We start from the raw sequence: 17,835 nt of genomic DNA on the forward strand, positions 1-17,835 counted from the left end.
CTCTTCGCTCAGAATCAGTAGATTCCAAAGAATCTGTCCCCCCTCCCTCTGGTTTGGTTTTCTCCTGGAAGTTAAATGCTCTCTTTTCCCTAAATTCCACCAAATCACGAACAAATTGTTTATACTTGCGTATTTTAAGGGAATTATAAAATTTGTCTACCGAGGACTCAAGAAATATTGTAGGTATTTCAAAATAGCGTTGTAAACATGTACATGAATAACCACTAGAGGGCATTACAGAACCACACCTGAAGTCTTAGAAACCTGCACAAACAAAATAATTCCTTCTTCAAATCATATCTGAACTGACAATAGAGGCAGAATGAATAAATGCATACTCCTAAGGTTCTTGTTAGAGATTGCACTGCCATCTAATGGTAAAATTGTGTGTTAACAGCATCACTTGCATGTTGAATTGGTGGTTGCATGGAATATCTTATGTGCTTCTGTGCAGCCTTACTATCCCTGTAGAGCCAGTCATTTCTACTTTACATATTGCCCCCCCCTCCAGTCCCTTAGGCTATAGAGCAAAATAATTCCTTCCTTGTAGGAGCTGACTCTTTCTATATTGTAACATACTAGGAGCAGTGTACCATAGTATAACTGATATAGCCACATAGCCTAGTGCCCCCACTTGGGTGGCATAACAGTGTCTACATAGCAGTATCATAGGAAAGTGCCTATACAGTCATGGCCGTAAATGTTGGCACCCCTGAAGTATTTCTCACAGAAAAGGATTGCAGTGACACATGTTTTGCTATACACATGTTTATTCCCTTTGTGTGTATTGGAACTAAACCAAAAAAAGGGAGGAAAAAAGCTAATTGGACATTTCTTCCATTTCTACACAGTAAATTTTTCGGTAAAATGACACCTTATCTTTATTCTGTAGGTCCATACAATTAAAATGATACCCTACTTATGTAGGTTTGATTTTGTCATACTTCTGAACAAAATCATAACTACATGCAGGAAAATGTATACGTTTAAAATTTTCATCTTCAGATCCCTATAACTTTTTTTTTTTCGCGTACAGGGCGGTATGATGGCTCATTTTTTGCGCCCTGAGCCGAAGTTTCTAGCGGTACCATTTTTGTATTGATTGGACTTAGTGACCAAAAATGTGCTATTTTGGAATTTTTTTGCACGTACGCCATTGACCAGGCGGTTAAATTAATGATAGATTTTTATAATTCGGACATTTCCGCACGCGGCGATACCACATGTTTAATTTTATCTTTTTTTACTCTGTTTTTTTTTTAAATGGGAAAAGGGGGGGGGGGGGTTCAAACTTATTAGGGAAGGGGTTAAATGATCTTTATTAGCTTTTTTTTTCTTGCAATGTTATAGCTCCCGTAGGGGCTATAACACTGCACACACTGATCTTTTACATTGATCAATGGTTTCTCATAGGTAACCATTGATCGATGATTCTGCCGCTTGACTGCTCATGCCTGGATCTCAGGCACTGAGCAGTCATTCGGCGATCGGACACCAGGAGGCAGCTAAGGGGACCCTCACCGCGGCAATCCCGAACAGCCCCCTGAGCTAACCGGCATTAGTTTAGTTTCACTTTAGATGTGGCGATCAACTTTGAATGCCGCATCTAAAGGTTAATAGTGCGCGGCATTGCGATCAGTGCTGTGCGCTATTAGCCACAGGTTCCCGGCCGTTGCTAGGTGCCGGGCCTGACCCACTATGACGTGGGGCCACGCCATGGCCCTGTGTTACAGAACGGGAGCGGACTCATGACGTACCAGTACGTCATGGGTCCTTAAGAGGTTAAGCTCACCTGGGGCAAGTAACAAATCACAAGTAAAATCTCACCTGAAAGCAGATAAAAAGGAGATAAGTTCACTTAGTCTTTGCATTGTGTGTGTGCCACACTAAGCATGGACAACAGAAAGAGTAGAAGAGAACTGTCTGAGGACTTGAGAACCAAAATCGTAGAAAAATATCAACAATCTCAAGGTTACAAGTCCATCTCCAGAGATCTAGATTTGCCTTTGTCCACAGTGCGCAACATTATCGAGAAGTTTGCAACCTATCGCACTATCGCTAATCTTCCTGGACATGGACGGAAGAGAAAAATTTATGAAAGGTGTCAATGCAGGATAATCTGGATAGTGGATAAGCAGCCCCAAACAAGTTCCAAAGATATTCAAGCTGTCCTGCAGGCTCAGGGAGCATCAGTGTTAGCGCGAACTCTCTGTCGAAATTAAAATGAAATGAAACCCTATGGCAGGAGACCCAGGAGGACTGTTGACACAGAGACATAAAAAAGCAAGACTACCTTTTGCAAAAATGAACTTGAGTAAGCCAAAATCCTTCTGGGAAAACATCTTGTGGACAGGTGAGACCAAGATAATGCTTTTTGGTAAAGCATTACACAAATGCGGCATACAAAGAAAAGAACACAGTACCTAGAGTGAAATATGGTGGAGGTTCAATTATGTTTTGGGGTCGTTTTGCTGCCTCTGGCACTGGGTGCCTTGAATGTGTGCAAGGCATCATGAAATCTGAGGATTACCAACGGATTTTGGGTCGCACTGTACAGCCCATTGTCAGAAAGCTGGGTTTGCATCCGAGATCTTGGGTTTTTCAGCAGGACAATGACCCCAAATATACATCAAAAGGCACCCAGAATAGGATGGCAACAAAGCGCTGGAGAGTTCTTAAGTGGCCAGCAATGAGTCCAGATCTAAATCCCATTGGACACCTGTGGAGAGATCTTAAAATTGCTGTTGGGAAAAGGCACCCTTCCAATAAGAGAGACCTGGAGCAGTTTGCAAAGGAAGAGTGGTCCAACATTCCGGCTGAGAGGTGTAAGAAGCTTATTGATGGTTATAAGAAGCGATTGATTTCAGTTATTTTTTCCATAAGGTGTGCAAGCAAATATTAAGTTAAGGGTGCCAATAATTTTGTCCAGCCAATTTTTGGAGTTTGGTGTGACTTTATGTCCAATTTAGGCCAATATTTACGACCATGACTGTATATTTAGAACTTATGGCCCTTAATTTTTTATGTAAGGAACAATGAGACCCCTATCTTGTTTAGGTACGTTATTGCAGTAGTGATGATAATGGATCATATGGATGATAAAAATGTGCTGTGTAATGCCTTCATGAGTGGGATACATAGTAAACGTTTCACATTGCGATAAGAGATCTTATAGTTTGCTTCACCTTTCTGGTGCAGTGTTACCACCATTGATTATATATATATATATATATATATATATATATATATATATATATATACATATATATATATATATATATTAATACAGATGCTGTAAATGACTTGATTATGGTCTTAAGCTTTAATAAATTAGAAACATTATCCATGTAGCTGTATATAAGTGCTAGTTGTTTCTTTCATGGTTTTTTCCTTTTCTGAGCTTCCTTGTCCTGGGGTTGAAGGGTGCTTTCAGGCATGAAAGAGAAAGATGGGGCAGACCAGAAATTTCCCTGAGAACTCAGACCCTTGGGGACGCCATCAGCAGATTTATAGCAGAATGGAGTCAGGCAAGTCACCCACTGCAGGGGTATAGAGCTTGCTCAGGGGGTGATCTTAATGCTTCTAGGGGGTGAAGAAGGAAGTAGAGAGTGGGTCCTGGTTGGGGTAAACTAGTGCTTTTTAAGGGGGTTGGGTCAGGGGTTGTGGAGTGATAGCAGTCGTCTACCTCATCTACTGCTTCTAGAGGTAGGGGTCTAGTGAGTTATCTACGTGCTTCTAGAGAATAAGGGTCAAGAAGGAAGAGGGTGGGTCATGGTTGGGGTAAACTAGGTGCTTCTAAAGTGGGTTGGTTCAGAGTGGGGTAATATAGATACTTTTAGAGGGGATGGGTCAAGGTGAGGTAATCTAGGAGATTCTAGAGATGTGAAGTACAAGATTGACATACACAAGGCTGGAATGGGCTAGCAGACCACTTCTTGGTGAGAAGTTTACAACAGTTGGTATTGTTATTTGCAAATGGAATAAACATACGAGATTGAAGATAACTGTCAATCTCGTATGGTCGGGGGCTCCATGCAAGATCTCCCATAGTGGAGTTTCGATGATCATGATGTATTATCCCAGAACTACACGGGAGGATCCTGTCAATGATCTCGAAGCAGAGAACAAGAAAACAATTGGTAACACACTACGCCATAAAATACTTAAATTCTGTAGTGCCCACACGGACCGTCTGTTTAATAAAGCACAAGCCCATCTGAAGTTTGCCAATAAACGTGTGTGGTCAGATAAGAATAAAAATCAAGATCTTTGGCATCAACTTAACTTGCCATGTTTGGAGGAAGACTGCTGCCTATGACCCCAATAACACAATCCCCACTGTCAAACATTCAGGTGGAAACATTGGTGGGAGATTTATCAAAACCTGTCCAAAGAAAAAGTTGCTGAGTTGCCTATAGCAACCAATCAAAACTCCTCTTTCATTTTTTAAATGGCCTCTGAAAAATGAAAGAAGCGATCTGATTGGTTGCTACGGGCAACTCAGCAACTTTTCCTCTGGACAGGTTTTGATAAATCTCCCCCCTAAATCTCCCCCTCCCCCTGGAGCCACACGGCGGATGCGCAGGGATATGTTTCTTTAGACTCTACCCATAAAGAAACATCTATCACCATTAACCCTTCTCCTCAGTTAACCTCTCCCTGGCACCAAGGATATGAGGTTATATAAATGTAGGTCATACTACAGTTCAGTATAATGTGTACATACATTACTTATCCTGAGTTATATACTGTATTATACTCCAGAGCTGTGCTCACTAATCTACTGTGGGGTCACTGGGGGAGATTTATCAAAACCTGTGCAGAGGAAGAGTGGTGCAGTTGCCCATAGCAACCAGATTGCTACTTTCAATTTTCATAGGCCTCTGTAAAAATAAAAGAAGCAATCTAATTGGTTGCTATGGGCAACTGCTCCACTCTTCCTGGACACAGGTTTTGATAAATCTTCCCCACTGTGTACATACATTACTTATCCTGTACTGATTCTGAGTTATATCCTGTATTATACTCCAGAGCTTTACTCTGGTGGGGTCTATATTCTGCTGGTGGGGTCACTGTGTGCATACATTACTTTACTTATCCTGTAATGATTAACATCTGTGAGTAACATCTGTAGCAGACTCCATTGAGGTCAATGTAATCTGCTGAGGAAATTTGGGGACAGGACACGCGCGCCGGAGCAGAGAGGCAGAGGCAGGAGAAACACCCGTAGAGTGACGGACTGGGGTGCGCATGCGGGCGCGTCCCGCATTGCGAGTTCCAGCCCCGTCGGCAGCAGAAGGTAAGGGAACCATGCGCTCACGGCCAGCGTGTGTGGCCGGAGCGCATAACTTAACAGCGGGGACATGAGCAAAGAGTGCTCACGGCCGGCGTGTCCAGCCGGAGCACAGGCGTTACATTTGGTTCTGGTCTGAGGGTATCATAGATGCTAAAATGAGGGAATTCTTGATTAATCAAAATCCCATCACACTGGTGTTATACACATTATCGATGATCATGATGTATTATCCCAGAACTACACGGGAGGATCCTGTCAATGATCTCGAAGCAGAGAACAAGAAAACAATTGGTAACACACTACGCCATAAAATACTTAAATTCTGTAGTGCCCACACGGACCGTCTGTTTAATAAAGCACAAGCCCATCTGAAGTTTGCCAATAAACGTGTGTGGTCAGATAAGAATAAAAATCAAGATCTTTGGCATCAACTTAACTTGCCATGTTTGGAGGAAGACTGCTGCCTATGACCCCAATAACACAATCCCCACTGTCAAACATTCAGGTGGAAACATTGGTGGGAGATTTATCAAAACCTGTCCAAAGAAAAAGTTGCTGAGTTGCCTATAGCAACCAATCAAAACTCCTCTTTCATTTTTTAAATGGCCTCTGAAAAATGAAAGAAGCGATCTGATTGGTTGCTACGGGCAACTCAGCAACTTTTCCTCTGGACAGGTTTTGATAAATCTCCCCCTTTATGTTTTTTGGGTGTTTTTCTGCAAAGAGGAGAGAACAACTTTTGCCACCAAGTACCAAGTCATTTTTTTTTTACAAGTTAAATATTTATTTCATTGAGTAAAATGCAGATCAATTCATAACTTATTTTAAAGGAAAACTGTCACTTGTTTTCTCCCGCACTATCCACAGGTACTGATGGATAGTGCGGGAGACGCTGATTAAAATGAGCCCTACCTTGTCCGGAGCTGCGTCCCCGTTCTCCCGCAATTGTAGTTTTACTATCTGTTGAAATATTCCTGAAACTGGCACGGGCGGGGCTTCTGCACTGACGACAGCGCCGCTTATGAATATTCATCCCCCCTCCCTCCAGCTCTCCCTCTCTTTGCCGCTCCTAACTGGGGGAGGGGGGATGAATATTCATAAGCGGCGTTGATGTCATTGCAGAAGCCCCGCCCGTGCCAGTTACAGGAAGATTTCAACAGGTAGTAAAACTACAATTGCGGGAGAACGGCAGCGCAGATCTGGCCAAGTAGGGCTCATTTTAATCAGCGTCTCCCGCACTATCCATCACTACCTGTGGATAGTGCAGGAGAAAACAAGTGACAGTTTTCCTTTATTAGGGTTTTCTGGAGCTTTTCGTTGTTGTTTTGTCTCTCACTGTTTAAATCTACTGTATCACTATAGTCTGATAATTCCTTTGTCAGTGTGCAACAAAACGGGATAAAAAATATTTCCCTTTACTGTATAGAGGTTTCTAGATGAGGATGAGTCAGGGGTTATCTAGGGGCTTCTTAAAGGAATACTCCACCCCTGGACATGTCTGATTGGGGGGTTCGACCGCTGGGACCCTCGCGATCTCCCGGCTGGCACCCTGCGTTCTGAACATCTTTGGATAGGGGATAAGATGTCCAGGAGCAGAGTGCCCCTTTAAGGGGATGGATCAGGGTGGGGTAATCTCTGTGCTTCTAGAGGGAATGGGTTGTGTGGGGAAATCTAGATACTTCAACAGCAGGGGTTTCTAACCTGGGGTGCACGTATAAAAACCTGTAATGGCGACCATTGTAATGCCGCAGCCTATTCATATAAGATCAGGCAGAATACCAGGACCAAACCTCACATGAACAGGCATTACAGCGGAAGGCGTGTCTGGGGAGATTGTGGTTCGGGGGAGGTGACAGGGAAGCGAAGGAGCGTACCACAGACTCAGAGATGAGGACGATGGAAGTTTCTCCCTCTCCTCAGTACAGAGGTCAGATCTGATGGAGGAGCAGGATGTCTGTGTGCTGCTCAGTGCAGTCTGCTCATACACAACCACTGAGAAGTCCTCAACAAGAACATCTACACGTCAGTTTACAAGTCAATTATACCGAACAATCTGAAGCTGTCACTGCAAAGTCTAAAAGGTCACAGGGGAAAGTTACCTCACCAGGCCCCTGATATCGAGATACGTGTAGATGCTGGCTGCAGCAGTAAGTTCCCTGTGAGGGTGCATCCACACCACAATTTTTCAATACAGTGACCGGATCCGGCTGGGTGATGTGAAAACCCTGGCTACCCAAACCCAGCTGGACCCGGCCCGCATCTCATTCATTTGAATAGTCAGATAGTGACTCCGGTCAGCAAATTTTTGCCCCGTATCTGGTTTTGTGACCGGACTGAAAACCGTAGAATACCACTAATATACCGTAGTTTATCACTATATGACTCCGGTCGGCTCATTCAAATGAATGCGATGCACTCCGGGTCCCGCTGGGTTTGGGGAGCAGGGGTTTTCAGTCACCGTATTAAAGAATCCTGGTGTGAATGCACTCTCACACTGTCTATACTTAACACAGGATACTTTTTACGCTGCAAATTTGACAATGACGGACCCTACAGTGTTCCTCCAGCTGTGCCTGCTCATAGGGGCAATCCGCCGCTACTAGCAGACACACAGGGGGTATTAACGAATAATGGCTGTGGTGTGTTTTTTACTCCTTTTCATAAGTGTCTTTTTTAACTCGCTGCACCAAATTTACAAAAAGGCACAATTTGGGCTATAAATTTGGTGCAATTTCAAAAATGATGTGTGAATTTACCCACTTTATAGGTGAGTGTTAAAGGAAGCTCTTTCACAGGTGATTCATTGTGTGTTAAACTTAATTGTACCAAATATCCAGACTTTTAAACATGTCCATCCTAACCATAATGAAAAATGTTTTCAAATTAGAAAAAAAATAAATGTGGTCTGCTTATATTACTGTGTAATTAAAAAAAATGGTCTGCTTATATTACTGTGTAATTAAAAAAAATGGTCTGCTTATATTACTGTGTAATTAAAAAAAAATTTGTGTTTTGTATGCCACTTTTTTATGGAGGTGATTTGCACCTTTTTAAAGGGTTTGCGCAAAATTTTCATAAATTCCTGACCACTGCAAAAACCCGACTGAAAACACACATACTGCCTCCAAGGAAAGGTGTGTGCGCCAAACTTATGTGCCAAATTTTGCACCAAATTTTTGTGCCAAAAGTGGCACCCCCTCTCGCCGTGCACCCCTCACTGTTTCACAGGAGGTTTTTAAATTGATAGTGGATCCTGCAAGTCAGAGGCTATATGCCCAGCAGAGGTGAGTGGATTAAGCATGTTAGGGTCCCATCCGACAAGAGGCCACCTTCGCGTGGTGGATGGGGGACACATTTTGATCAAAAAGTGCTCTAAGAGCCTCAATTTTTTGACCAAGAGTGCTGCTGCAACCTTCTTTTTTGTATACATGCGCAGTGTACTCTCTCACATTGCAGCTGCTCTCAGCCTAGCTCAGGGAGCAGGGGGAGAGGCCGCGATGTCTGCAAGTACACTGCGCATGATCGCTGTGTGCCTGCTTGTAGTGACAGATTGTTGATACGAGCAGACAAGCACAGCTGGAGCCACACGGCGGATGCGCAGGGATATGTTTCTTTAGACTCTACCCATAAAGAAACATCTATCACCATTAACCCTTCTCCTCAGTTAACCTCTCCCTGGCACCAAGGATATGAGGTTATATAAATGTAGGTCATACTACAGTTCAGTATAATGTGTACATACATTACTTATCCTGTACTGATCCTGAGTTATATACTGTATTATACTCCAGAGCTGTGCTCACTAATCTACTGTGGGGTCACTGGGGGAGATTTATCAAAACCTGTGCAGAGGAAGAGTGGTGCAGTTGCCCATAGCAACCAGATTGCTACTTTCAATTTTCATAGGCCTCTGTAAAAATAAAAGAAGCAATCTAATTGGTTGCTATGGGCAACTGCTCCACTCTTCCTGGACACAGGTTTTGATAAATCTTCCCCACTGTGTACATACATTACTTATCCTGTACTGATTCTGAGTTATATCCTGTAGATCTTTTATTAAAATTTCAAACATAACAATAAAAAAATTACAAAACATAAACATACCATATCCGACAGAACATATCAATATAGCGAATCATAAAACCAAACACCATAGCATAAAATACAACACCGGTCCACCCCACACTCATTCCTGCACACAAACAAATATATACAATATTTACAAAAGACATATTCCTATAATACCCATTATACCCATACCATACTAATAAACTATATACACTAATATACACTAATACTAAATGTGAATTTCCTGGCCCAGTTGCAATACCAAAAACCCAATACCAGTAATATACCAAAAAGTATAACAACAACAACAATAATATATACAAAATAATAAAAACCAACACAAACAAAATAACACCACTTTTTTTTTTTTTTTTTTGGCCCTGAGCTGGTCCCGCATCCCATGCCCCCAGTACATGTTACCAGACGTCCATGAACCAGTCCAGGATTTTCTGTATATATAAAAGTCCCATACAAACCCCCTCCCCCCTTTTTAACCCACCACCCAACCTAAACTAAACCCAAACCCCAGGTGGCATCACACAATATATACAATATATACATTACATAAAATATACACAGACTAACAATATATACAATACATAAGTATACAAATAGACTACAACAATAAATACAATAACAAATACATATAACACTATAAGCCAAACAACAAACCCCTAAAGCTCAAGTTCAGCGCCTGCAAGCCCTATATTACTATAAACCAACTGCTCAAAACAAAAAGACTAATGTGCCAGCATCAGCCCACCACCAGGGGGAGACAACAGGCTAAGGCACTTTAAAGGCAGAGCCCCTCCATAGACGAGAGGCCCTGCCAGCACCCAGCCTCTCGTACTCCAGAGAACGCACCTTCACCAGGTCACCGAGAATGTTCCTAGCCACCACATCCACAGGGAGGATTTTACGCTGCGTCGACACTAAACACTGTGCGTTCCACGTGTAGTACCTAACCACTGAGCTGACTAGGAATAAAGTGCACCGGTCCCAGCCTCCAAGGTTTCTGAATGCCCCATAGGCCCATTCCGCATAGGAGAGACTGGCCAGCCGAGGCCAACCAATGGAAGCGCCCACCCTGGTGTAAACCTCTGTGTTAAAGGGACAATGAAGCAGAAAATGCTCCATGCTTTCCAGCATGCCTCCACACTCTTCGCGGGGACATCCCCGGTCATCAGAGCTCCTGCACTTCAGATTGTCCCTCACACACAGTTTCCCATGGAAACAGCGCCAAGTCAAGTCCCAAAACTTCAAGGGGATCCTGATAGAATTCAAAAGCTCTAAACCCACCTCCAGATCCCGACTTGGGCAGTCCTTGAGCGCCAATGGCCTCTGGAAATGAGAAGACAGGACCCTCTTGTCAAGGAATTTCCTCGACAGAGTCCTAATCTCCCCCATCCCCAGACCCCACCGACGAATAACCTTCAGAACCGGGGTAGCGTAAGCCGGGAGATGCCCGTGTGGTGTGCGAAGATCCTTCACTTGCCCTCCTGTCTCCCATTCCTGGAAGAAAGGCCAAAACCATCCCCTACAGGAGGATACCCACGGAGGAGCCCTCTCTGACCAGAGGTTTGCTATATTGGTCTTAAGAAAGGTATTCACTAGGAACACCACAGGGTTGACCATACACAACCCCCCTAGTCTCCTCGTACGGTAAGTAACCTCCCTCTTCACTAGGTTCAGTCTGTTCCCCCATAACATCTGGAAGAACACACTGTAGACCCGGGTCCAAAGAGGTTCTGGCAACATGCATACACTGCCCAAGTATATCAGTAAAGGGAGCAGGAATGTTTTGATCAGGTTAACCCTTTCCCGGAGGGTCAAAGACCAACCCTTCCACTGATCCACCTTCTGAGCGGCGATCTTAAGCCTGCTGTCCCAGTTTTGTTTGGGGTAATCCCCTTGGCCAAATTCGATGCCGAGAACTTTTGCAGATTCCTGGGGCTCTGGAAGGGCGTCCGGGAGATCAAAACCAGGATCTCCCCCTCCCAGCCAGAGACTCTCGCACTTATCCCGGTTGATCTTGGACCCGGATGCCTCCGAGTAGCGGTCCACCTCTGACATCACCCATTGACCTTCCTCTTGTGAGGAGACAAACACGGTGACATCATCAGCATACGCTACCGCCCTCAGAGCCAAATCCGGCACCGCCAGGTCCATTCTCACCCCCGCCAACGGTCCACAATCAATCCTCCTAAGGAAAGGATCAATTGCAAACACGTACAGCAAAGGGCTTAAAGGACAACCCTGACGGACACCAGATCCAACCTCAAAGGAGCGACCAATCCAACCATTCACAAGCGGGAAACTCTCTGCCCCTGCATACAAGGTCTTAAGCCAATCAACAAACCCCCCCGGCAGGCCATATCTCAGAAGAACAGACCAGAGGTACTCATGGTTAACCCGATCAAACGCTTTTGCCTGATCCAAGGACAGCAAGTACCCCTTCCAGTGGCCAGCCCTACCCTGCTCCACAGCCTCCCGGACACTGAGCACAGCACTAAATGTACTGCGGCCCGGAACAGAGCAATGCTGAGCCCCCGAAAGGAGCCGGGGTGCAAACTCCACCAGCCGGTTAAACAGCACTTTTGCCAGAATCTTTCTGTCCGCATTGAGAAGAGCTATGGGACGCCAATTCTCAATGTGGGACGGGTCTTTACCCTTTGACAAGATGATCAGCGCTGACCTCCTCATTGTCTTTGGCAGAGTGCCCGAGGATAGACACTCATTAAAAACCGCAGTCAAGAGGGGAATCAAAGTGTCCTTAAAGGTCTTGTAGAACTCAGATGTTAAGCCATCCGGACCGGGTGACTTCTTGAGGGCAAGCCCATCAATAGCCATCCTGACTTCCTCTTCCCGGATCATCTCTGTCAAAACGTCAAGAGAGGGGTCTACTCCTGGTTCAGGGATGGTTTCAGCCAAGAAAGCTGATACCTTATCTCGATCTAGATCCTTCCTTCCCAAGAGGTGCGAGAAGAAGGATCTGACGACCTCCAGGATCCCTGATCTGGACCTTTTCAAGGATCCCGTACTATCAATCAGTCCTGAGACTATTTTACTATTCACTGACATCTTGCAGTTTCTGTAAGGGTCGGGCGAGCGGTACTTCCCGTAATCCCTCTCAAAAACCAAAGATGCGTGTCTGTCGTACTGGCACTTCATCAGCAAGGACTTCACTCTGGAGATATCATCACGACTACCTCCAGTCGAGACAAGGTTCTCAAGTTTCTTCCTCAGGCCCTGGTACAAACGGTACCTGTTTAGGCTTCTGAGGCCCGAGAGCTGGCGGAAGAATGTTGCAACCCTTTTCTTGAAGATCTCCCACCACTCTGACTTACTGCTACAAAGGCCCAGCAATGGTATCTGGCTCTGAAGAAAATCCTCAAAGGACTGTCTTATCTCCGCTTCTTCCAAGAGAGACGAATTCAGCTTCCAATAGCCTCTGCCCATCCGGGGGGTCTCTGTGACATTCAGAGAAAACAAAATTAAACAGTGATCGGAGAACTCCACCTCAACAACAGACACTGCTGAAGAGACGGCTTCCTCCTTCAAATAAAACCTGTCTATCCTAGACCTACAACTACCCCTATGATAGGTGAATCCCGCGTGGCCTGGGGTGTACCGGATGTGGACATCCACCAGGCGAGCCTCACTTGCTATGCTATTAAGGGCGACGCTATCATAAGTCAGCTTGTCTCTGGAACCTCCCCTGTCTTGGGGCCTCGTGACAGCATTGAAGTCCCCTCCAAAGACCACCTGCCGACTTGTAAAAAGATAGGGCTTGATCCTCATAAAGAGACACTTCCGGTCCCACTTAGACTGTGGGCCGTAGATGTTAATAAGGCGAAGTTCTTGTCCCTTCATGAGGACATCTAAGATCAGGCACCTCCCCATTTCTAACTCGATAACCCGTCGGCATTCTACCGCTGCGGTAAAAAGGACCGCCACTCCGCTATACGGCTCGGCCCCAAGAGACCAGTAGGAGGGCCCATTCCTCCACTCTCTTTTAGCCTTGTAGATAGATGACATATCTGTTAGCCTGGTCTCCTGCAAAAATAAAATATCAGCATTAATATGGGCAAAAAAATCATAGGCCGCAAATCGAGCTGTATCTGACTTAATGCTGGCAACATTAATGGATGCCAGAGTCAACGGAGAGGGTGCCGCCATCGAGGGTGATTGAGTTAGACAGCTTTCTTTTTCCCACCATCCTTCCCATCCACCCCACCACCCTCCTCATCAGATGATGGTTTACCCCTTTTTAGTGAGATGGATGTGTCCATTTTCCCATTATATACTTTTTCCTCGTCCCCTGACTCTGGGCCAGTCTCCCCCCCTGAAGACATAGATTCCCCAGGGAGAGAGGACTCAGCGTCTCCTGTGAGCCCCCCCGCAACATCCGGAACCTCACCCACCGCCTCCTCCCCCTCCGAAGAGGAAATGTCGCGGAGGGCTCGGAACCGGTTGGAGAGACCAATCAGAGGGAGATCAGTTGTACCTTCCTTTGGCATCTGGCGGGTGGGAGAAGATATTACATCTCCTCTTTTTTTATTCCTCCGAGTACCCCGCTTTGTTTCTGCCCATCCCCCACTGTCCTCATCCGCGCTCTCACCATGGGAGGACAGTGAGGAGACAGCATCCCCCTCTTTGTGGATCCTCCCAATCTCCTCATCCAGTTCACTATCCCCCAGGGCCTCAGCAGTAAGACTGGCCGCAGGGACAGGATCAGGAGTCACCCCAGTTGGTTGATGCTCCTGTGAGTCCTGAATCTCCCTATCCCTTTGGCGCTTCTTGAGACGCCTCAGTTGGGCAGGCGTCTTCTGCTTACTTTTCTTCCCTGGCCCCTGCACCCCTTCATCCCCGGCGGCCATCGCCCCAGCAGAATCCACCTCAAGGCTTACTCCCACCGGGGCAACAACCGCGTTGACAAAGGAACGAGGGCAGCGACTGAATGGGTGACCTAAGTCACCACACAGGTGACACCTAATCTCCGCACAAGATGCAGCGAGATGACCCATTTCCCCACACAGAGTGCACTTCTGCACAGTGCAATTGGCACTAAAATGTGTGGGGTCACCACATCTGTGACAGAGCTTCGGCTGACCCTGGTAGAAGATCTGGATACGATCTCTTCCGAGGAAGGTCGCAGATGGTATATGGGTAACTGTGTTTCCTGAACGCCTCAGTTTCACCATAAACGTCCAGGCCCCTGACCAGATGCCATATTCATCCCTGTTCTTTTTTGGGACCTCCACCACCTCTCCATACCGACCTAGCCACGTCATGATGTCAATACAAGAGAGTGATTCGTTACGGGTTAAAACGGTCACTTTCTTGACATTATTTTGGCGAGACACCGCCTGAATGGCAAAGTCTCGCCAGCCGGGTTCGTTCTTTACCAACTCATAATTCGACCAGAAGAGCTCAAGCCCCTCCGGCCGAACAAAGCTGATATCAAACTCAGGGGTACCAAAAGGATGTATTAAGGCGTAGATGTCAGCTGCCTTAAAGCCCAACTTCAGCAGAAGCTCAACAACTTTAGATCTTGGAGGACATGTATCACTGCCTCTCCACCTCAGCCGGACCACATTCCTACGGAGACCACCTGGCCCGGCTGTAGGGAGGGACCACACATTATCCCCCCCTCTTTCCTCTCGGAAGGCTGAAAGACCATGTCTCTCTATCCAGAAGGATAGATCAACCTCCCTACCCTCTACATTGATCGATCTCTCCCCTCTCCTTAAGGCCCCCAGGAGACGCTGCTGCAAACTGCTCTCCCCAGAGCCAGAGGACGAGGAAGGTGCCCCCCTCCCCCCAGCGGTGACATTTGCGTAGCTGCGTACCGGTGCTGCCACCGCTGGGGGTGCAACTGGACCAGGCCCTACATCCCTACCACTAATCTGCGCCCCTTCACCACCCTCCTCCACATAATCCATACCCAAACCATTGTCACATGTTTTAGCTAATGTGCCCCCCATACCTCCACCCGTGCTACAGCCTAAACCACCATTCAAAGCCCCAGACAGATTATTAACAGATACATTCACTCCTTCATTCACTATTACATTAACTTTCTCACTCATACTGGCTGGACCGGTGCGTTCTGGTGCAGATTTTGTACCATCAGCATCACTGGGTACCAGAGCTGGAGCCACCACCACAGGACAGGTCACCGGTCCCTTATACAAGGACCGGGAAGCCTGCCTAGCCTGCTTATTAGCGGCCCCAGCCCTGTTTTTATTGGTACCCTCCGCCTCATCAGTACTGGAGTTTCCTGCTCCTGGGCGCCGCTGATCTGGATCAGCGGCGCCAATACAAAATAGGGGTTTAAGTCCAGTCTTTCTGGGAGGCGAAGACATCTTAGCCCCGGCAGCTCCTCCACGACGACACCGCTGCTCCAAAGGAACAGCAGTGCCAACGCTCAGAGCCACCGGAGCTCCCGCAGCCGACTCTGGCACAAAATCGCCCCCCCCTCCCGTTAGGGAGCAACCCAATGTGCCAGAGCCTTTACTGCCCATCGCTGGGCAAATATCACTGTCCGACCTCACAGCCGATACACTGTCTGCTCCACCACTGTTACTGCAAACAGCTATGGAGCTCACCGCCACACTAGACTCCATACTCTCCCCACTCTCCTGCACTGAGTCCACAGCAGAACTCAGGCTGGGCTGAGAAATGGGGTTCACACAGTGAGCTGACTCTGCGGCCAGTCCGGGGGGTTCAGGGAGGGGGGTATATACAAATGTTACCTGCTCCTGGAGCTTGGTCTTCTTTGACTTCTTCTTTTTCCTTCCCCCAGGTGCCTCCTCTGGTAACTCATGTTCAAATGTGAAATCCTGGAGGCGACCTGGGGACTCCAGGAGCTGGATCTGGGCCATCAGCGCCCCTCCCTGGTGACTGGTGCTACTTTCATCCCCCGAACCGCCAGGGCCGCAGCCAGATGACATTGCCACTTGCCCTGCAGGGAGCCCACTGTATGGGGTGAGATGTTGCAGACCCCCGGGTGGATTTGGCTCAACATTATCGGCCTCCGCAACGTCTCCTTCCTCCTCCACCCGTGGCTGAAGCCCCCTCAGCTTTCTTTGCTTCTCCCTCTCCTTTTCTGCAAAGCGATCTTCATTCTGAAGCTTTTCTTTAAATGGCCCGCTGTTCTCCAAAATAAAAGTTTTCCTTTTCTTTAGATTGCTGATGCTGGTTTTAAGCTGTTTAATCCTTGCTGACAGCTCAGCCTTCTGGCGTTTTGACGCAGTTTCCATTAAAGCTTTTGCCTCCTGTACCTCCTCCTGGAGCCTATACAAGCTGCTCCTTGCTTCTTTATATCCCTGAAGTATCTCTGCAACACGGGATCCATAGGTGGTTCCAGGCTCCTGGGCCCTGGGCATTGCCCAATCCTCCTCCACACCTCCATGGGCATTTGGCTTTGCTCCAGGAGGAGTATCACAGTCCATAGTACCTGTAGTACCTTTTGTTGGAGCAGCCTTGCGGCTACTCTTCGTCTCCATGGGCTCAGGAGGTGCTGGAGATACATCGCTGCATCTCCTGGCAGAGCGCCTTAACCCAGAGACATCTGGTGCAGTTCCTGATGCTGGTCCCTCTGCAACTGGTCGCTGGCTCCCCCTGCCCCCCGCGGACCTACTTCGGGGGGCAGGTGTTGGGGTTCTCCGCTCCTCGCTCATACCAGGAAACGAACCCTCCTTCTGGGGAAAGGAAGGTCGCTCCTGGGAGAGAGGTGGATCACTCTCAAGGTCGAGCACACCAAACGCTCACAGGAAGCCCAAACAGGAAGATGAGTTATATCCTGTATTATACTCCAGAGCTATACTCTGGTGGGGTCTATATTCTGCTGGTGGGGTCACTGTGTGCATACATTACTTTACTTATCCTGTAATGATTAACATCTGTGAGTAACATCTGTAGCAGACCCCATTGAGGTCAATGTAATCTGCTGAGGAAATTTGGGGACAGGACACGCGCGCCGGAGCAGAGAGGCAGAGGCAGGAGAAACACCCGTAGAGTGACGGACTGGGGTGCGCATGCGGGCGCGTCCCGCATTGCGAGTTCCAGCCCCGTCGGCAGCAGAAGGTAAGGGAACCATGCGCTCACGGCCAGCGTGTGTGGCCGGAGCGCATAACTTAACAGCGGGGACATGAGCAAAGAGTGCTCACGGCCGGCGTGTCCAGCCGGAGCACAGGCGTTACATTTGGTTCTGGTCTGAGGGTATCATAGATGCTAAAATGAGGGAATTCTTGATTAATCAAAATCCCATCACACCGGTGTTATACACATTACCCAAATTTCACAAGAACCTAACCAAACCCCCCGGTAGACCTTTTGTGGCCTCTACTGATTCTGTATCCTCCTCTCTCTCGATTTGCCCGGAAAAAATACTGACACCCTTTGTACGAGACACCAAGTTATTCCTACTTAACACAAGCATCTTCTTGATTCTAATAAACATCAAA

At 47.0% G+C, this 17,835-nt stretch overlaps 1 protein-coding gene across 5 annotated transcripts in view; it reads left to right on the plus strand.

Moving 5' to 3' along the window:
- Positions 1-17,835, plus strand: part of CDHR2 (cadherin related family member 2) — a 231,215-nt gene that overhangs the window by 21,318 nt on the left and 192,062 nt on the right. Inside the window, exon 1 of one of the 5 annotated variants that reach the window (XM_056574714.1) lies at positions 8,884-9,001. The exons of 3 other annotated variants lie outside the window; for them this stretch is intronic. The gene's annotated coding sequence lies outside the window, so the exon portion shown is untranslated. Of the gene's footprint in view, positions 1-8,883; positions 9,002-17,416; positions 17,456-17,835 lie in introns of those variants that run through there. One more of the 5 variants, XM_056574715.1, reaches the window with a different exon arrangement.

This window comes from Hyla sarda, chromosome 4, assembly GCF_029499605.1.
Source record: "Hyla sarda isolate aHylSar1 chromosome 4, aHylSar1.hap1, whole genome shotgun sequence".
NCBI lineage: Eukaryota > Metazoa > Chordata > Amphibia > Anura > Hylidae > Hyla > Hyla sarda.